The sequence below is a fragment of the Lygodium microphyllum genome, chromosome 9, assembly GCF_053477565.2.
Source record: "Lygodium microphyllum isolate KBCC chromosome 9, Lygodium_microphyllum_v1.1.10, whole genome shotgun sequence".
In the NCBI taxonomy this organism is placed as follows: domain Eukaryota; kingdom Viridiplantae; phylum Streptophyta; class Polypodiopsida; order Schizaeales; family Lygodiaceae; genus Lygodium; species Lygodium microphyllum.
The window spans coordinates 159166494-159189124 of record NC_141143.1 but is presented as its reverse complement, the minus strand read 5'-3'; the positions used below and the strand labels follow the sequence as shown (position 1 = coordinate 159189124).

At 38.3% G+C, this 22631-nt stretch overlaps 1 long non-coding RNA gene across 2 annotated transcripts; it reads right to left on the bottom strand.

Annotated features, from left to right (window-relative positions):
• Positions 1-21303: 21303 nt before the first annotated feature.
• LOC148031791 (uncharacterized) lies at positions 21304-22251 on the bottom strand. Of its 2 annotated transcripts, none has more exons than XR_015692010.1 (2): positions 21836-22251; positions 21304-21689 (listed from the first exon to the last, which is right to left on the bottom strand). It is a non-coding gene; the product is annotated as an uncharacterized LOC148031791 (long non-coding RNA). The 2 variants fall into 2 exon arrangements; XR_015692009.1 differs by having other exon boundaries at positions 21304-21695; positions 21836-22211.
• Between the last annotated feature and the right edge of the window lie 380 nt (positions 22252-22631).

Here is a 22631-nt window from a genome sequence, read left to right as displayed (position 1 = left end):
GTCAATCTACTGTCCTCTTGTTTGTTGATTTTCTATTAGTGTGGATTTTTGGACATGGGATTTGCACGTTTTGCCAACGTACCATAAGATCTTGCGTGTATCCACACACCACCAGTTTCATTTTATTTTCCCTTTTTCACATGCACCATAACACACAAATAAATTGTAAACAAAATTAATCTAATTGTTGCATCCACAAAATAAACATACTCCACTTTGCTAATTTTGTAATTAAAATCAACCCGATTGTTGAATTGTAAAATGAACCCCTTCCATTGCATGAGCACATGACACAATAACCTATGTAATTTGGTAAATCAAAATTACCCCTTATTCACAGTGCACATGTACACATGCTATATACACATTAAATTATAATTAAATTGAACCTCCACTATCATGCATGTATATGATTTGTGCCAAACATAATGTAAATTGTAATAATGAAGTGCATTTGTAGAGACCCATAGTGAAGCCGAATTACAAACTAATTGATCATATGATAAAAGGAATTTGTGTAGTTTTCACTCATTCACATCACCGTCAATTTCTACAAGATCACTTTATGTCGGGCAAGCTTATATCAAAGTGCATGCCCAAATAATTATTCACTACATTTGTCAAGATACTTGAAGGTGTTAAGTTTGATCGGGCAGCATTTTTATTGGTTAAAATGGACCAGTAGTTCTAACGTGTCAAGAAAGGTCAGCTTAGCAATATATCATATGGAGATTTTCTCTAGAAAATTATTACTCTTGCACCTCCTCCAAGTGGAGTGCTAGTACCTAATCTTGCCTCTCTTCCAAAGCAACCTCCACCTCCTATTTCCTCTTCTCCTCCAATGCAACAATCTCCGATTCTTCTGAGATGTACCTCCTACTAAGTTCCCTCAAAATAAATGTTTACACACACAGGGTTTTTTCAATACTCATTTTGTTCTAGATCCTCCTATATACGAATCTACTCTTGTTGTTTCTAGTAGCTCTCTTCCCTCATTCCTTTCCTATAGAAATCTAGTTGTAGCCCAAAGGAAAGGAAAATCGGATTCACTGATCCCTTCCTCCTCATAGACAATGCTATTTGGACCCATGCTTTCATAGTTGGCTTCTACCGTCTATTCTACTCTCAAAACCTCAATCACTTCCTATCTTTAGTACATATATATAAGTGTTTAAACCTCTCTACAACACAAGGTGGACTCCCTAACTAGCCAACTTAGTAAGGCTTTGGAGGATCTAGCCTCTAAGAGAGCTACCTTGAGTAACATCCATAAATAGATGACTACAACTACAACTTTAATGGATTCATAGAAAGCCACCATTAAAGACTAGAAACCAAGATCACTACTTTAGAGGAGGAGAATGTTGTTCCACCTATTCCTTCTATTTTTTCAGCAGAATCCCTTCAAAATTTTTTACTTTCTTTTCCTTCTTTTCTACACTCATTGTCCCTTCAAATATATTCATTTTATGATTAATCTTAACCACCTCTTCACTGTTCTCCTATTATCCATTTACCATCTCCATCTGATTATATTAATATTCCTCCACAATCAGTGATGGGTACTCTTGGGTATAATAGTGATATCCTTTGTCAACGACAGTGGACATTGAATGATTCTTTAACAAGACTAGTGTTTGATTTGGCCTATAATTCATGGTTCTTGGGACACTTCTATGCAATGTTCTACTTCTTATCTTCAATTTGCTAGAGTACATGCTTCTTCTAATGATACTTCGGTATGCTTGGCATCTCATTTTTGTTGGTATCTTGCTTTTATACATCAATAGTCTTACCTGAATACTAGAAAGAGTATTCCAAACTTGATGATTAATCCTAATCAGGATGTGATTGTTGCTTAGATGGATGTCATATATTATTTTGCACAAGCTTCTCCTACCAAGTTTATTATCATGTTAGAAAGGATGTGCTAGTTATAATTTCTCCAAAATGTGCCTCTACATTTTGTGGATAAAAAAAAGAGTTTGGATCATCTCAAGCTGAGTTTTTTAAAAAATATATTCATCTTACATAGCCTATGGACACTCTCTTGGATGTACTAATCCTTTTAATGAAAATCTTTCTCTTTGCTCTTCATTTTTTGGGAGCATGTGCCATTTAGACTACATTGTCTTGTGTCTATGTGAGTTTTTTGGTATATGTTCTATAGTGTATATGTGGTGTTTTATCCTTCTTGCATGGAGTCGAAGATGAAGCTGATTGAGAAGTTGATTGATAGTGGTTCGTGATTTTATATGATAGATGGATGCTTATGCAAGAAAAACCTCTTACATCCTTTAAAAGTTTGTTATGCTTTTTTGTTTTTAAGTTGTGTTAATGGATAAATATGTTTTTCTTTCATTGTAATTTTTATTAGATGTAGGTTATAAGTTGGGGTCATACTTGAGTGGTGTTTTTTGAAGATAATGTGGAAGATCAAAGTGAGATATATTTTCAACTTTTATTCTCTTTTTCCTAGGTCGTGAGGACGCTCCATGATGTAAGTGTGTGGATATGTTGAGGGTTGAAATGATTTGCTTTTTTTGACGATTTTTGTTTTTCTTGGTGGATTGAATGGTTTATTTTTGATCGATTTTGTATGATGTTATGTTGATGTCCTATTAGCATCTGATTGGTTCTATTTGGTTCTGTTGAGCTTCTATTTTGCTCTATTTTCTTTTTGTAGTATGAGAGGATGGAATGATGATTGATGAAGTTTGAGAATGTTTGGAAGCTTATTGAATGATTCTTGATGGTTTTAGTTAAGCTAAAGGCTTTCTGATGACTTTTTATTAACTCTCTGTTGACCATTTGTAGAGCCTCTAATTTTGTTCTGTTTCTATTTTGTATGCCTCTGTAAGTGTTATGTTGGATAAATTTGTAGCTTGGGGAAGTTTTCTAACCTTGGGAAGAGATGAATACAAGTTCAAAATAGCTCAAAGAAGTGGAAGAAGTAGTTGCTAAAAACTCAAGTGAAGACTGAAGTGACAGTGATATTGTTGAGCTATGAAAGGACATTGTAGTGGCTTTGGTGACCTTTCATAGTGGACATACCTCTTGGGAGGGGTATCCATGACCAAAGAGGGGTTATGGATTATTATTATTGACTATTCCATTGTACCATTGAGAGAGAGTATGTATGAGAGGGAGTGAGAGTGAGATATAGCAAAATCTGTGCAAAACAATGTATCTATGTGTGAGAGATTGTGAGAAAAAGCTATGTAACCTTTGAAGAAGAATGCTATGTGATGATTTCCATTCAAAGTAGTATATTCTTTTTTATTTTTGTGGTCTCTTGAATGAATTCTATGAAGAATATGAAGAATGTGTTGAATTTTTTTTGTGATAAAGCCATGGGAGAATAAGCTGCGTGAAGATTTGAGAAGATTAGTGTTGTTTTCCTTATTGTGGTCATATTAAATATAAAGAATATGCTTGTTGATGATAAAATAGAGATTTTCTTGCAATAGATTCCCCATTTTCTTGGTGTTCCTCTTAGGGCTCCACAATAGGTGAGTCCCTAACCTTCTCTTTATATTTTCTTGACATATGTGATGTACTTGGTGGAGTAAATTGTGACCTCAATCTGCCACTCCAAGGTCCATCAACAGAACCATGACTAGGAGACTCTTGTGGTCCACTCAATGTCTGTGACTAGTGATCTATTTTCTACACAACTATACTTTCATGCTCATCAATTCAAAATATATTCTACACATTACCATGCCAACTACTCATTTCATAAAAAATAGTATCCCTACTAGCTCTCAACTCACATATAACATGGTTATAATATCTATATCCCTTTTGCTCAAGTTAATATCCAACAATACACATTTTTCTACTTTAGAATCCAATTTGCCGTGTAACTCATCAACAATATCCATATAAGCAATACATCCAAGTACTTTTAGATAGAACAAATTTTCCTTTTGATCCACAAACCTCTCTTCAGGTGTCATACCATGCATATCAACAGTGGGTGTCTTATTCATAATGTATACAACAGTAGCAATTGCTTTAGTCCAATAATAATAAGACAAGTTTCTTTCTGACATCAATGCATGAGCCATCTCTACAATATGCTTGTTTTTTTTCTTAGCAATTCCATTTTGCTATGGAGTATATCTACATGTATACTGCCTATATATACCATTTTTTTGCAAAAAAGTAGAAAACTCATTGGAAATATATTATCCTCCTCCATTTCACCTTAGGCATTTAACATGCAATTCTATCTCCTTCTTAACCAAAGCCTTAAAGATTTTAAAGTGAGTGAGCACCTCACTTTCTCACACATAAAGCAAATCCATATTTTGCAAGTATGATCATTAATAAAGGAAACATAATACTTGCAACCACTCAAAGCTGCAATCTTTGTAGGACCCCACACATCATAATGTATCAATTCAAGTGGCTTCTTGCATACATGATTTTCATATGAAAATGCATGTCTTGCTTGGTTTCCAAATTGACATGATTCACATACTTTATACATCCCATCAAACCTAAGCTTAGGTAAGCCTATAATGAGCGGGAGACACGGGAACATGGCATGGGAAAATACCAGTCATACTGATGGTATATAAGGTGTAAGAGGGTATTCTGAGGCATCACGCAATTATCAAGAATCTCTCTTTTCACCTTCACAATCTTTCGTGGCTTCTTCTTCTTCTTCTTTCTCCCTTTCCTCTCTTTCTCTCTCTTCTCCTTGTCTTTCTCTCTCCTCTTCTTCTTCTCCTGCAGTCCTTCTCTCTCTTCTCTTCCTTAGTTAGGCTAGCTGGGTCTCTTTCATTACAAGTGGTATCAGAGCTTTGTCTTTGATCCTTCTCTTTTCCATAGATTTAGGGTTGTTACAATTTCTCATAGTTAGAAAATCTCAGTTACATATTTCTCGTAGTTACACAAGGAGTACTTAGGTAAGCTATCAGCCCTTTTGAAGACTATGGTAGCCTTTCTTGGAGCTTTCCCAAGAACCATGGACACATGTGGAGGTGAAAAGATAAATTTGGCATGTCGTCACTAATTTCCATGTAAGTTTCTTGAGGGTTTTGGGCAAAAAGAGTGTAGAAGAGTTAGAGAAGCCCAAAAGCACAGTTACTTTTTCAAGAGAACCTTCTCTCTCCTTCTTCCTTCAAGCTGCCATGGAACCTTCAGCTCAAGAAGTGCAGAGATCTTGCTCCCCCCTCTTCCTTAGCTTGAATGGCTTGTCCCAGAGCCTTCCCCTCTTCATGCTCAGCATCTAGAGCACCCATGAGCCTTGTTTGCCCTGCCTGGAGCCTCCTGAGGCCAACCTGAAATTTACGGCGCATTTTGCGTTGAGTAGTCTACTCTTTTCCTCTTGCTCGAGCTCAGTTCCAGCACTCTCTACTTCATCCTCCAGCTCTTGGCATACTTCTGGGCAAGGCTTGAGCATGGTTGTTGAGATTTCCCACCAGTTCTTGACATATCTCAAGCCCTACTATGGGCAGTAGCCATGGCAGCCATGAAACCTTCAACCAAACTCATGGCACACTAAAGCCCCTTCAATTTCTTACCCCCAGGAGCCTTGGGAGTAGCCACAAGCTTCAAAAAGTGAAGATATACGACATTGAAGGCCCCCATACAACCATGGGTTGCAAGAAGAAGAGCAACCACAAATTTCTTGGAGAGGGCAGCCATTAACTCTTCCCCGAGCTTGAATAAAGTACGTCAATTGGTTCTTGCTCTCTCTTTTACATCCAATTGTTGAGCTCAGCCACTTGATGAGAGAGATGGAAGAATTGCATGCCTTCTTGGAGCTTGAGAGTGCCAATTGGATTCCCATCCCCATTCCACACCCTTGAAATGCATGCATGGCTGAATGCTCTTTAAATTTATTTCCCCATTGATCAAGATTTTACTCTAATCCTTAACCGTACTGTTAACTTGATTTCGACTGATAATAAAGAAATTTGTGAGAAGGGTAAGTCATGCAATCAGTGAGTCACTGATTTGCAGAGGTAACCCCTTTTCCCATCCCATTTTCCTTATTGATCATGCATATCATGAAAGGTCCAATCTTCAGTATGTAAATGCATATCATGCTGGCTGCTTAATAATAAATGTCTGCCATGTATATTCCGAGTGAGGAAAAGCCTGATGCTAGGTGAGGTGGCAAGACAAAAGAGGGGTGACCCCCCCTGCCATCAAAGACCCTGAAGGGGTGCACAACTCGGCCCGGGGGGAACTTTGCCCACCTCTTGGTCATCTGGAGCCCAAAATTTCTTGCAGGTGCAGGTACACTTGAATGAATAGCTCGAGCCCCGATCATTTACATTCCACAACCTTGTAGATGTATTGGTAATGACATGTATTACTTGGGAATGTATGGTGGATGCATGCAGGATGGGCAGGGTATGCAGTCAAGAAATGGTCTCAGCAAGATAACTATTGATGCAAATGATGTATGGCTCTATGTGGCATTGAGAACCACCATTGAGGCCCAGAATTTCTTGAAATAAGCACCTCATCATTGGGATAATGTATGCTCATTGAAGGAGTCCTTGCAGGGTGTTGCAGACAGCCAATCCCACATAGTTAGCCCACAAAAGTCAATTACAGCAAAGCCTTCTTATGTGACTGAGTGCAAGCCCCATAGCTTGATTTGAAGAGGGAAGCCCCCTTCAATTTGAACCAAAAATCTCCCCATTTTTCCCTACGGTTTGGGAGATACGCCCAATTTTGTGCTCAGAGGTACTGTGGGACAGGTAACAGTCCTACACTGTCAGCCCACAAAAGTCAAATATAGCAAAGCCCTGATCATTTAATGTCAGAGATATTTTTACATATCCTTGTAGAGGGGATCAAGAGCTTTAATTTGAATAAAAAATTTTGGCAATCGGAGCTTCTTAGCTCAAGATATAGACATTTGTGTAACAGGGGGTCTAGTGGTGCACTTAGGATGGCAGGCCACAAGGGTAAAGCAAAGGCCCAAGAGGACTTCTAGCATGAAATAAGGGACTCCCATGCCTCAATGAATGATCTTAGCTCAGCCCAAGAGGATCGTAAAGACATGTTTAAAGAGGGTGCCCCCGAGATGGATTGCTTGTCTATGCTTAACCATACTCTATGCTAACATGAGACCCGTCATGCCGACCGACATCGAGAGTTGGAACAACGCCATAGGGAGATGGAAACCCGCCAAGATCATCGTCATTCCAAGATGATGGCCAAGATGGACTTACTCATCGAGCGCATGGGCGCCCTCATCCCCGCCATCGCACCCTCCTCGGATCGGCCCAAGGAGCATGTCCCTCCCCGTGAGGTCAACTACCCTCCTCCCTTGGAGATCGGGCATAGCCCACAAGGTTTTGGTGGCACCCATGGCATTTCCCATAGCACTTATGAGACAGGCGAGCCCTCCACTTGACATGTTGAACCCATCCTTCCCTCCCCCATTATGAACCCTTCAAGCCCATCCTTGGGACAGCAGCTCCCCCGTAATGGAAGCTATATGCACTCATGGGAATGGCCAACAAGGGCCTAATGCAAATTTTGGGCAGCTTGGAATGCAAGGTGTACATGGGTAGCATGCACATGGCAATGGGAAACATGCATATGGCAGTTTTGGGTAGCAAGGCCTCAATGCTCAGCCCGGTTCGCATTTAATGCATGGGCAGTATGGTCGTTTTGGACAGCAAGGTCCTAATGTGCAATTTGGTCCTCATGTAATGCATGGACAGCATGGCCTACATGGAAATTTTGGACAGCTAGGGTTTGGATAGCAAGGCATGTATGGGCAGCACAACATACATGGGCAGCATGTAGCACATGGCATACATGGACAGCAAGGCCCAAATGAGTTTCATGACAAGATTGTGTTTGCTAAGTTTAATGGGCAGTCCTCATCCCCAGCTGAATTAGAGGAATGGACCTCTAAATTGGAAGCCTATTTTCTCATTTATCCCCGTACCAATGAGGCAAATATTAATTTTGCCTCCCTTCACCTGAAGGGTTTTGCCCACACATGATGGAGATTTATTCAAAGAGAAAACCAACAGTTTCATGATTGGGAAGATTTCAAGATGCATATGGTCCAAGTTTTTGTCTCCCCATTAGAGAAAGAACGTTTGGCTAGGCAATGGTATCAGTTTGATCAGTGAAATCTCACCATGAGGGAGTATACTAACCAATTTATGAACCTATCCATGTATATTGAGGCCATTAGTGATGAGGCCAAATTGCATAAATACATTTATAGGCTAGATGTGCATCTTTCAGCTGATGTAATGGCTCAAAAGCCAGCCACTTTGTTTGCAGCCATAGAATTGGCTCAACGGTATGGTCAGAAGTACCGTCGCAATGAGGGCATGCAGCCAATTGTAGGATATCAAAGATACCCTACTAGGCAACCCCCATATGCTGGTAATTATTGTAGCAACAATGCAGGGAATGGCAGCCCCAAAATCCCCACCTACCCCACTTTTAATGCTGAAAGGAAATATTGCAGTTTTGGGATAGTACCCCCTTTCAAAAGTGACCCAAAGTATGCTAAAACTAAGACATGGAATGGCTTCAATTCTAACGGTCAAAAATTCATTCCTCCCAAGGTTGTCAAGGATCTCAAGGCTAAGGGCTTGTGCTTTAAATGTGGAGATAAGTACACGGCTGATCATGCATCCAAATGTCCCTTTAAGAACACCATTGTCAAGTTTAATAGCATGTATGTGTTAGAAGATAGTGACAAGTTGGAAGAGGACTCACATGACACTTCTCCCGTGATGATACTTGCTAAAAATGTTGAATATGAAGAGGATCTTGACACCGATTAGTTTTATGACTCACCGGATGGGTTCCCTTTTGACCCCGATGGCTGCCCCATAGATGGCATGCTTGGGAATGACCCTTTGCACCCCACACTTACCACTATATCAGCTTGCTCGATCTCCATGGATGCATGGACCGGCTCTAGGAGCCCGAACACCCTATGGATACATGGTAACATTGATGGCAAGAATGTTTTACATTCTTATAGATAGTGGCAGCAAACACAGTTTTGTGAATGAATCGACTCTTGCCTGTTTGACATGTATTCCTACTGAATTATAGCAACCTCTTAAGGTTCAACTGGCCAATGGAAGTGAGGAAATAAGCTCCCATGTATGCACACAATTGTCTCTTACGTTGGCCGAAAATTATGCAGCAAAGGTGGACTTAATTACCCTTGATATGGGCCCCGTGGATGTTGTTTTAAGTTGTGATTGGCTGCAGCAATTGGGAAAAATCTCTATGGACTTCTCTCAGTTGTATATGGAGTTTGTAATGCATGGGAAGCTTGTACATTTGGAGGGCATCAAAGAAATTGCATATTTTTAGCTTATAACAGCAAGATAACTCAAAAAGGAATTCAAGAAATGCTCACAGATCTTTGCCTTGCATTTGCATAAGGATATTGATGACTAGCACACCTTAGGGAAGCAAAATGCAGCACTAAAAGCACTTTTGACTGAATATGAGGACCTATTTCAACCCCCCACCACTCTCCCACCTCAGAGATCGGTGGATCACCCAATTGACTTGGAGCCCCATGCCAAGCCCATCAATAAGCCCCCATATCGGCTCTCTAAATGTGAGCGAGAGGAAGTAGCTAAGCAAGTCAAGGAGCTCACTGAAATGGGATTCATAGAGCCTAGCTCTTCCCCTTATGCCTCCCCGGTTCTATTGGTTAAGAAAAAGGATGGATCCTTCCGATTGTACATTGACTACCGTGATCTCAATAAGATCATTGTCAAAAATAGATACCCCATCCCTCGAATCGATGACTTGCTTGATGAGCTCAAGGGATCATGCTACTTCACCAAGATTGATTTGCGATCAGGCTACCACCAAATCAGAATGAGAGTGAGTGATGAAGTTAAGACATCCTTTCGGACTGACCGTGGCTTGTTCCATTTCCTTGTCATGATGTTTGGGCTCACTAATGCCCCCGCCATGTTTCAGAGCCTAATGAACAAAATATTGCAGCCATGGCTTTTCTAGTTTATGCTGGTATTCTTTGATGATATACTCATTTACAGCAAGTCACTACATGAGCATTTGAAGCATGTCAGACAAATTTTTGATATACTAAGAGAGCACTGGTTATTTGCCAAGAAAAGTGAGTGTGTCTTCATGCAAACAGAGGTTGAGTACTTGGGACACATTGTTAGTGAGAAAGGCACCCAAGCTAACCTAAGAAAGTGCAGTGTGTTCGAGATTGGGCCACACCCACAACCACTACCTCCTTGTGTGGTTTTCTTGGCCTCTCCTCTTTTTATCGGAGATTTATTCGCCATTATGCCACAATTGCAGCACCATTAACTGACAGGATGAAAAAAGAGGCCTTCTTATGGGATGCTTTGGTCGATCACAGTTTTAAGCAGTTGAAAGAATTGCTCACTTCAGTCCCCATCCTCGTATGCCCCGACTTTTCAAAGGATTTTACCATTCAATGTGATGCTAGTGGATGGGGTATTGGTGCAGTCTTGCTGCAAGAACACAGTGTAACAACATTTGCGAGCCAAAAATTGGATGATAAAGAGAGAGAGTTGCATGTCTATGATCAGGAGATGTTGGCAATCAGTCATGCTATCAAAAAGTGGCACCACTACTTCTATGACAGTAAATTTAAAGTGAAAAGTGACCACCGTGAGCTCAAATACTTCTTGACTCAGCCCAACCTCACTCCCAAACGATGTAGATGGGTAGCTACCCTGTAGAACTATGACTTTGAGATCACCACACTCATGGTAAGGACAATATAGTGGCTGATGCACTCTCTCGCATGTGGGCATGCAAGGTCTCATCTATTACTATAAATGAGGAGGGCCTTATTCAGTATATTCCCGAAGTGGTCATTGGGCAGCATCAAAAGCAACTCCGTACCTATTCTATTCATGAATAGTTGATCAAATGGCAAGGCCTACCAACAGAGGAAGCTTCTTGGTGCCCAACCTCTATCTTGGATGAGTTTCCACACCTCAAGGAGGCCGCATTGGTTGGAACTTAACCACACTTGACTCCTGTTTTGTGCTGCAGCCTGCGTTTGGATAGCCAACTATTTTGCATCAGTTTTGGTCCTTACACATTTCCAGCCCCACTTTCCATACATGGGCTGAAAGTACACCTCAAGGGCTCCGCAACGACACCTCACTTGTCCCAATTGGGGTTTCCTAGGGGAAGTTATAGCTGTTTTTCTCCAGTCATAATGTCTTGGACAGCACACTAGTTACTTTTGGATAGCCATCTGTTCTGCAACAGTTTTGGTCTTGACATATTTTCAGCCCCCCTTCACCCACATGGGCTGAAAGTACACCTCGCGGCCTCCGTAACAACACCTCACTTGTCTTGTTCGGAGTTTTTTACACAAAGTTATGGCTAATTTCCTATAGCAGACCCCTATGGGATAACATGCTGTCCACCCCATCCAGGGTCTTGTCTATCATGACATGGTGGATTATAATCCAGGCAAGACCCTTCCATATGGTCTCCCATACCTCACGCCCTTGGCGCTCCATTTCTCTTCTTTGTCCCGCCGCCCTTGCTTATTGTCATTGCATCATACACATAGTCGTACTCAAGAGCTCCCAACTTTCTTTTCTGATTCATCCCTTGTTTTTTAGGACAATAACTCTATGAGACGGGATGGTTTGTAATGAGCGGGGGACACGGGAACATGGCATGGGAACATACCAGTCACATTGATGGTATATAAGGTGTAAGAGGGTATTCTGAGGAATCACGGAATTATCAAGAATCTCTCTTTTCACCTTCACAAGCTTTCATGGCTTCTTCTTCTTCTTTCTCCCTTTTCTCTCTACACATATAACATCATCATCATCAACTACCACACTGATAGATCGAAGAGCTTCCACAATACTCTTGATCTTCAAGGCATAACCAGTAATGGGTAGGTTCTCTCTTTTCACTTAGTTCAACTCTGACTTTGGGCTGTAGCTTTTTGGCCTTTGTATTTACTTCTTCCATGGAATAGCAAAGGTTTGAGACTCCTGCAAATAGCTCATCATGCTATCTATGACAATGATAGATAGCCAATATATGACTTCACTCTATGTCTACTTTCAATCTTTCTTAGCCTTTACTTATTCTGCAGTAGCATTTCGTGCAAGAACTTTAGGTGCTATTGCCATGTCTCCTTCATTATAATTCCAAATGTCTTTGCCTTTCAAAAATTCATTATCCTGAATTGCAATATAATTGTTCTTATCAAGCTTCCTGCTAACAATCTGGTTAAAGTTGTTAGACATTTTGACAAAATAGAAAACCTTGCAAAAACTACAATCTAAAAGCAAGTTGATGCCATGTGCACCACAACTATACTAACCAAACTTATTAGTACTAGCCTATCGAGCACCTATTAATCTTTATTTTTCTCAAAACTAATAGTGTATAAGGGTTCTAGCTATGTGCTCATGCCCATGAGGCAAGAGTCTTAAGGCAACATTTGCATATGAGCTTTTTCCTTCCATGACCATATACTATGAAATACACATGTGAAGCTTAGGTATATTACACAAGGGTACATTTGAATAGGCTATTGGAGAGCTAAAGGCTTTGATCAAGCAAAATAAAGAGGCATTGCTAAGGTACGAAGGTCGAATATAGTGGCCAAGTGCATAAAGGATGACATTGAAGTGTACAAAGTGCACTTCTAAGAGCTCTAACAACAAATATGTGTAATGATGTAGAGGTAAAGGAGTTGGAAGCTGATCTAGGAGAGCTAATAAATGATGCAATGTCTCCTGGTTAGTGTGAGTACATACAATGGCTCCAAAAAGAGCTTAAGCTTAAATAGGTATACCTAGTGCACTTTATCTTAGTTTTTCCTTGGTACTACTGCTACAAGGAAATTGTTTAGAAGAGCTCCTTAGTTGACCAACTTTGGTAGAGATTCTCAATGTTTTTGGTTGTCTTGGTCCTCTTTGATGCATTTGGTGGTCTTTGGTATATTAAGCAAATTTGAAACATTTGGTACATTTGAAATTCTAGGGTACATTTGTGCATTTTTATTCTTTGGGATACTAATAAGCTTTTTGAATATTTGGTATATTCAGAGTACTTTTTGGTATTGCCTCTGAATACTTTTGGTATTGAGGTGCTTTATGAAATAGTTTGTAGATATTTTTGGTATCTTTTCATAGTTCTAATCCTCTTTGGTATACAAGGAGCTCTTTGGTATGTTTGGTGTATTTGTTAGGTATCTTTTCGTAGTTCTAGTCCTCTTTGATATACTTGTAGCTCTTTGGTATGTTTGATGTATTTGATAGTTTTTGGTATATTTGGTGCTTTTTAAACCCTTTAAGGTCCTTTTTGAATTTTTGGTACATTTGGTGCTTCTTTGTTCTCTCTTTGGCTATTTTTGGTATTAAAGTGATTTTTGGTACTATATGTAGCTTTTTTTTGTATGTTTTGGTAGTTCTATTCCTCTTGGTGTATTTTGAGCTCTCTGGTATGTGGTAGATTTTGGTATGTTTTGTACCTTTTCCTACCTTTGGTATAAGTTTTTTTTTACTACTCTTTAATAGCTTTGGTACTTTTTGGTAGTTTCTTTGGCTATTGTTAGTACTAAGGTTCTTGTTTTGTTTTGGTAAGTTTAATCCTCTTTGTCTTTTTCACTCGACGGTCATAATATGATAAGCTAGAGGTCTCTTGTAAGGAAAGGATATGCCCACATGGACTTTGTCAACAACTAGGTGATCACACTAAAGTGAAGAAGGAAGAGGTTCACCCTCTTGCCTAGGCCACATATTATAGACAAAGATAGCACTATCCATTAGCTTGACATTTGTGCTATGTGTGCCAGGTGTTGTTGGAAGTGGCACGTGTTGTGGCCAGGTTCATGTTTGAGTGCAGGCATCAATACCACCTCCTTTGCTTCAGTGCAATTCTATGTACTAGTAGGCTTTGTGCAAGAGGGGTGTGACATTGAAATAATAGAGCGTCATAATGTGAAGAGTAAGTTGGCACTATTATCCTTGATGGTGGTGTGTTATGAGCATAAAATTAAGGGTGTTTTGCCCACACTTTCTGCAAGTTCTTTAAAATTTTAGGTTTGGTCAATATTTAACATCAACATAAGGAATGCCATGGAAACTTTCTTGCCATAATTTGCACTCTTCTTGAGAGAATATGTATGTCCATAAAGAGAAGATAACATAAGACTTAACCAATAAGACTATAGAACACATAATTACTGATGGCCTCTAAGCAACTTTACCTATAAAGATCTTTGGGTTTTTTGCAATGAATGGGATGGATGTAAATAAAAGTTGCATCAGCTTCATCCTCCTGCAATAGCTCCAAATGATGTCCATAGTTTGAGGATTCACTGATTTAATCTAGATTTAGCACAAGTGTCATTTGTCATTAGAGTGGAAGTGAAACATAGGGGATGGTATTGGTACTTGTAGAGGCTAGCATGAAAGAATCAACCATAGACAGAGGTTAAGCACACGCCACAAACAACACATGACCCTAAAACATGGATTGTATTGCCTTCATCCACAATGTGGGATTTGAGAAATAATGTCAATCTTTTGCCTCTTTTTAGTTATGCAATCAATACTTTGACAATGTTACTTAGGACTTGAGCCTCTTAACACTCGTCCTTGACCAAATCACATTCCATCAAGCTCATGTCCTATATAAATATAAATAGTAAGTGTAGCAACTGATATTGAAGCAATGAAGGAGGACCAACAAAAAAGTACTAAACTTTAAAATTAGTCAAGGTATATGCATGTAATGATCCTACCAAAATGTATCAATATGTTAAACAAAGTATTTTAGGTATATGTTAGTCAAGGTATATACTTGTAATGATCCTACCAAAATGTATCAATATGTTAAACAAAGTATTTTAGCTATAATAAAAGTACCAAAAAGTATCACAAACACATAATAAGTTTATTAGATTCATACAAAATAGAACACAAAATATTTTCAAGCACCAATTTCAAAAATTGGTACATAGAGAACATAATTTGGTACAAAAAGGTTCCAAAAGGTTTTTGAAAGTATTTGAGATACAAACATGTACCAAATAGTAACATAGATTTCTCTTGAGGATACTAGTTCTTTCCTACCAAAACACAACACTCTAAATTTCAAAGTACCAAATTTCAAAATGGTACACAAAGAGCTCAACCTAGTTGCAAAAAGTACCAAATTTTGAAACTTGGTACACAAAGAACCCAACCTAGTTATGGAAAGCACCAAAAGGTTACGAGAGTTATTTACAATACAATAAAAGTACTAAAAGTATTAAATCATATCTCTTAAGGCTACTAATCCCCTATCAAACCTTATCAAAATACAACATTTCCATTTGCTAACTTTCAAAATATAAGTACCAAATTTCAGGAATTGGTAGAAAAAGAATCCAAGTTGGCACCAAAAAGTACCAAAATATTTTATAAGCTACTTAGAAACAGTAGAAGTACCAAGCAGTACCAAAAATATCTCTTAAGGATACACCTCTCATACTAAACAATACCAATAAGATTATAAGAATTATCTTAGATATAATAAAAGTACTAAAGAGTGCCGAAAAAGTGCAAAAAATGTCTTTAGGATATTAAGTCTCAAAGTTTTAGTGCAAAAAGTATTAGATGTGATCTCTAGAGTACTAAAGATTATTGAGTTTTAAGTAAGTACAAGAAAGAAAATACCAAGATCATAGTTTGGTACACAAAGCACACAATTTTGACACATACAAAGTGGCAATAAAAATAATGTATCAAAATGTATGAAAATATACCAAAATAAGCTAAAATCATGATATTTCTTACACAATGTACCAAATGTTTCAAAATACACCAAGATAAAAACTACCCTAGGTCAAAATTGAGCACTTAAAAGATTGTTCAACCCTGTATATGTCATGTTGTCTACAATATTACCAAAAGAATTTAATAAGATACTGAAAGGTGCCAAAGCTAGAAGTATCTATCGAGCCTCCAGTTCTTGGACAAGATTCTACATATTCTTGGTGATTCGGAGTCAAGGTAACATGTGTTTTGATGCATTTAGATCTACATGCACTTATTTTACATCTTCAGAATCAAAATCTTGCTATTGTAGCTCGCCAAGGTGTCACTAAATCACAATAATGTCATCCTTCATTCTATTCACAATAGCATTGGAACCCTTGACCCTTAGCAAACTCTCCTTCTTTTCTTCGAGAGTTGCTCTCAACTCATGTAGCCTGCTCAACTTTTGCATACAATTTGTCAAAACCCTATCAACGATGACCTCCAAATTAGCAATGTAATCTATTGTAATAGGGTCCAAACTTTAACAAACTATCCTCTTTGGTGCAATATTCTTGGCACCTTGTGTGTAGTTAGTTTACCGAGGACCACCCTAAAATGCATTGTTGGCCTTCCACCAATTGTCGGACTTTCTTTCTAGCCCTACAAGTTTGTTGCTTCACATTCTCAGCATACTCTCCCCAAACTTTGTCTGTACAATCTTATGGTTTGATGGGTCCTTTTTGGTAGCACTCCTCTTGAAAGCATAGCACCTAGCAAATTTTGGTATGATTTCCCCGATAGCACTAAACCATACTTTCATCCATATGTACGGTCACATATATCTTCCATATAAATATCTTGAACTATACACATAAACACATGCAACTCATTGTGAAGATATACATAAGTTGCATACATGAATGGTATCTACATCCATAAATGTATTGATATGGCAGACATATGCCTATACACACCAAAATAGTTAAATTATCTACGACATTTAAACATATACCCCTCCTACTCGCTAAGCTTTCTTGAGCCTCCAAAGCCATCCTATCTAAAAGGAGTACTTATCACTTGGCCCTTTGCCCTATCAAACACTCGAGTGATCCAAAATAAAAACACCTAACTCCCATAGGAGAATAGGACCCTCATTTGCATGTGATTTTCTAAGCATCCCACAGGAAGCTAAGACATGCTAGTGTGGAGATCCCAATGGCTTGAACCACCATAACCATTATTCATTTGGCTCTTATAAGAATGGACCCATTAGATAAAGTAATCCATCACATTTTAAATACAAAAACAACCATAATCATAAAAATAATATCTTTGCACTTTTAAGAATGTTGTGCATAGAAACTGTCCATCCTTATTTCTATATTGCATTCATAAGCAAAACATAAGATTTGAGTATTTTATAAGTTCTCGTTAAACTTATTTATAACTAATATAATTTGTGAAGTGAAAAGATAGATTCTAAGTACTTTTTTACACTATCTTGGCTTTATTTCTTTAATATCCAGTATTGTACATGTGACCATCCACATAATTTTAATTAAGAGAAGAAAGAAAATTGAGAAGAATTTTAACATACTTTTAATGAATTTAATTTTACCCAAACATGACTATTATTGCTAGGCTATCTCTCATTATGTGAAATCATCGCGACTTTAGGTTGGCATACGACCAATGTACCTTCATGTTGCATAGGTTTTTGGGCTTCTTCATGTTATGCGTTAACTTTGGGATGAGCCTCAACATCAACAAGGGCTTCGTTGTTAATGGACGCATTGAAGCTCTCACTATGTCTTTTCAAGTCTATAGAAATAGTCTTCAATCATGATCTTCATGAGCACACATGACCTACCTCTGAAACTCGTGTATTGTTGCTCAGGATAGTAGCACTCATGAATTTTCTTGAGTCATTTGGAGCTTCAAATCACTTCTCAAGAGTATAGACAAAAATGAGGACTTAGAATAAGTGGTTAGAAAGGGAGAGACAATGTAAACATGCTTTAAGAGAGATGAGGCATTAGTAGCTTGTGGAATATTGTAGGCCCCACATTAGCCAAGGAGATGGGTTAGAATTTTGGGGAAGAGAAAGATGACAAGAAGGTCACGACATGCTTCTCCTTATTTTTGCTTCCTTCCTCCTTTTTTTTGGGGAAGAGAAAGATGACAAGAAGGTCACGACATGCTTCTCCTTATTTTTGCTTCCTTCCTCTTTGGAAAGGTACCCCTTTTTTTTAGTTTGAGTGTACCATGATTTCCTCTTCCCATTCTTTTTTTAATTAGCCTTGTGAATCCTGTCCTTCTCAATAAAGCATGCTTTTTAACAAACCATTCCATTTTCATCCCAAGGCTAAACCAATTCCTTTTCTCTCCTAATTTATTTTCCCCCCTCTATTCTATAATTTTATTATCCTAAGGTGCTTCTCTCTCTCTGTTCCTTGTGTGGGTAAGACCTAATGTGCTCTCGGTGTTGGATTATTGTTCTCTAAAATTGTAGAGTGATTATTTTTCCAAGATGAATGCATCTGCACTATTAATTTTTCTTGGTTTCGAACATTAAATTTCCCATTTTACAATGTGCAAGGTTTTTCATGTCTTAACATTACAAGTTAAAAGTTATCTATTACACTTGCATTTAACAATGTGTAAAAATGCAAATATGTTAAGAATTCACATTTTCTTGACAAAATGGCTTGTTAAACATTTTTCACACATTGATTAGCTTGTTTTTGAAATGCACATTATTTTATTGAGTTGAGATATGTAATGTTTTATTGAGTTGAGATATGTAAAAAGGATATTATATTTTCTCCCCTTATAGAAATCGAGATCTCCCCATCTCAAGAGAAACTAGGAGTGCTCTTCTATAATAGTTGCATAATCAATCCAAGTGGCATCTTCCTTAAGGTAATCCTTCCATTGTACAAGGTATTTCCTTAAGGTTCACTTCCTTAGAGGCTTCTCTCTAGGTTTAAGAAATCTTTCGGTTTGCAATTCTAGAATTCCTTGGGCTAGCATAACTATTTTCTTGTCATCAAGTATATGTTTTGGATTAGGTACATAGAGCTTTAGTAGGCTTATATGAAATAGATTATGAACTTTGAGATGGAGTCACAATTTGAGCTTGTAAGCATGTTTTCCCATTACTTTGGTTACTTTGTATGGTCTGCAATACCTTAGAGGAAGCTTCTTACATTTCCCCAAGGATAGTGAATTCTTTTTAGGTCTCAACCTTAGGAAAACCATGTCACCTTCTTTGAATGTTTGCACATAGAATATCATATTGAGTGGCTTGAATCTATGAAAAAGAGAAGCTTTATATCTTCTTCCTACTTTTTTTCTTCTTCTTTCTATCCATGGTAAGAGGCTTGAGTTTAGAGTTGTTTGTGAGGTTGTGAGATAGGGAAATATTTGGTGAGGCAAAGCTTTTAACCATCTTTTTTCTCTCCTTCTTTTCTTGATGTTGGTGTACTTGGTGGTTGATGTAAAGAAGTGATGGTATTGGATTCTGTTGTTTAGGTTGTGGAACTAGCTTCAAGCCTTCAAGCTTTAAGACTATAACATGGGTAGGAAAGTTGGTGAGTTCAGTAGACTTCAAAAGGTAGTCTAATATTCTTTATGTCTAAGGTTAGAAAGAAAGATGCCTGATTAGTTAAAGCAGAGTGTTGAGAAGACAAGGTGAGAGATTGTTTACAAAGGGCTTTCATGTGTCGAATCCTTATGCACTAGTAGCATTGCTTGTTATCAATCCCATTTGATCCTTTAGTAATGACACTAGCCCAACCATTTCCTTTGGCATTGCCCATACTAGTCCCATAATTCATGTAGCTCCTTTTGTAGTTATTGTTCACAAGGCGGTTTCTTTGACCATTTTGAACAATTGTCTAACGCACAGATTGAATGTTCAATAGCATGGACGAACTAAAGCCCTATTGCAATAAATTAGAAAGAAACTTAATACATATAGCACCAATTTAGCTTTATAAGAAATACTCAATACTAGCAATGGAACTTTGTATCTAATTTTCTGTTCTTCTTAAAAATTATTTCTTTCACACGATGCTTAATATTTCTAAAATGTGCCAACATGTGTATATGCTAATCAATATTTGTAGCATACTAGGGATCTATTGGGATTGAAGTTTTATCCTATCCATTTTGGAGCATTATTATAATGCTATGTGAGCTTTTTCTCTAGATCGGTCTTTACCATTCTTTATTAAATAAATGGTTAGAACATCCCTATTGTTTCCACCTTTTGTAAGCCATTTAAACTAACCTCATCATTTATATTGGTATACCCTTGTGAACTATATCATGTTGTTTGATTAAGGAAAAGAGAGCAACTACTTTGGGGTGTCCCTTTTCCATAGTAGGATCAACATGAGTCATTTTTGGTTATCCTCTACTACTGGCTATTGCAAATAAAGCAAAGATGATTTGTATTGCTTTCATGTTTCTATGAAGCATGAAATACCACTACCTAATCATTGTCATTTAGTGCAAAAGCATAAAATGTCACTAGCTAATCATAATCATTGAGTCAACATTTTGGAGTTACTTACAATAAGATAAGTGGCCTATATAAGGGTAAGCACTTTATAATGTGAATATATTTGAAAATAAAACCAAGCACTTAAAAATGTGGAAGAGTTATAATGCACCTCTGACTAGTACCAGCAATAAAAAATCTACATTTGTGGCACATGATGGAATTAATACAAAATCAAAATAGGGAGACACACACACACACACACACACGGATGTGTATGGGTGACTCTTAAAATGATAATTCTTGCCACTTAAAAGAATCTAAATACCATGTCTCTTGAAAGCAATTATTAAGAACAATGCCTAAGTTTTGATTTTCCTTTTTGCAGGGTGATTTTCTAATTATAATACCATTGGGGGTGGATGTACCATATGATTAGACCAAAGCCTTGAGTTGACCTTAGGACTTGAACTCAAGGCCTCTCTCTCTCTCTCTCTCTCTCTCTCTCTCTCTCTCTCTCTCTCTCTCTCTCTCTCTCATGCAAACATTTGTGGTTACAAATTGGTCTAGAATCTACATGATGTTGGTAAGTTGTGGTAAGTTTTTATGTGTCTCCTTTAACATTCAAAAAATAAAAGAGAATGCAAAAAGTATGAATACTTATTGATTCTAGAGTCTTTTTTCTTGTTTGTTAGCAAAATCTTTGTATTGCACTAAGTGGCTTCATTTGATAACTCCAAGTCTTGTTGGCTCTTTTATGAGTCCACCCTAAGTAATCAATTGAATTTGAAGAGAGTGGCCATAATTGTTTTTTGGTGTTAAATGTTAGAGCCAAGACTTCTTCTCAATGTATGCCTCCCTTGAATTCCACTAGGTTGATTCATTCGCCACCACAAATATGAGCATTGGATGGCAAAAGAAGAAAACTTGTATGCATGGTTGGAATTGGATCTCATGTATAACAATATTTTTAAAAAATGTCTAAACGATCATATATCATGAGAGTGAGAAAATTGTGTGACATCAAAAAATGCAACGAAATATTTTTTTTTTCTTTTCAAATCTTGTGATAATGAGGTGGTTTGCAACCAAGTTGGGCCATGTCCTCGCCTAGGGATGAATACAAGTTTTTAGGTTTGAAACTAGTTGTGACCCAAGAAGTCATGAGAACTTGCGAATTCAGCAACCGGCTGCTGCCTTGGTGCAATCCAAGTTGTGGTGGGGAGAGGTTCAAGAGAAAAACTCAATAAATTGAGCTTTTGGAACCTGGAAGAACACTACCACTCCTAGCTCTACTCCACTATAAGACTAATTATTGAATGCTCTTGGCCTTTGTTTAATTCCGAAGCCATCGTATGCGGTTGGTAGTATCAGTAGCCGCCAAGGGAGTGGAGGGACCTTTCGTACATCTGCGGCTGACGAGGAAGGAGCAGTTAGAGACTTGATGTCTTTATAATTCTCGCACACACACACACACACACACGCATAGAGAGAAGGTGACGATGGTGATGATGATGATCATTCACAGACACCGAAAGAAGGAGAAGAAGAATACCTCCAGGAATGTGAATTGCTGGCGGTAGAATGGCGGGGTTAATAGCTCGGAAGAGCAGTCGAGGAAGGAGAGATCGAGGGCGTCGAAGCAGGAGAGCGCAAGGAGAGGCCTCGTCAGCAGGGCTCGCACCATCTCTGACATCGCGCCTACCCAGAAGCAACCCATCACTCTGAGATCTCTCTTCCTAGCTGCTGCTGCTGCTGCTGCTGCTCCTTCTTCTTCTTCTTCTTCACGTCAAGTGATATGACCTTCATTATTCAAGAAAACCCAGCAAGCAACCCAAGCAAAATTGTACCTCATCCAAGAGAGCGGCCGCTTTTTTATTCTTCAAGAATCAAGAATAACAGTCCGTCTTGCAGCCCCTTTCATCACACTGAATAGACTAGTAGGTAGTTGTCTCTCTTTTCATAGACTGCAGTCTGCCACCCCCTCTCTTTTCCCCGTTCCTTTGCTTACCTTTCAAGACTGTAACCTCTTTTAACGAATCTTTCTTTATGCTCCCCGAGGGCCGAGGCCCCCCTTGAGGTGTGTGTGCATTCTTAGAGCGAGGATAGATGTAACATAGTAACTAACATTTTCGCTGACATTCCAAGCATAATTGTACATAGTACAAACATGCTCCCATGTACACCCCCATTCCAACAATTTACCACTAGTTTATGATAACACATTCTTATTCCTATTGTCTTGCAAACTTGAGATCACCTTTTGCTTTAGCCAATTTTACTTTTTATTTACATACAAGGCACTTATGTAACCAAATGCATTAAGGTTTTAATCATTAAAATACATATAT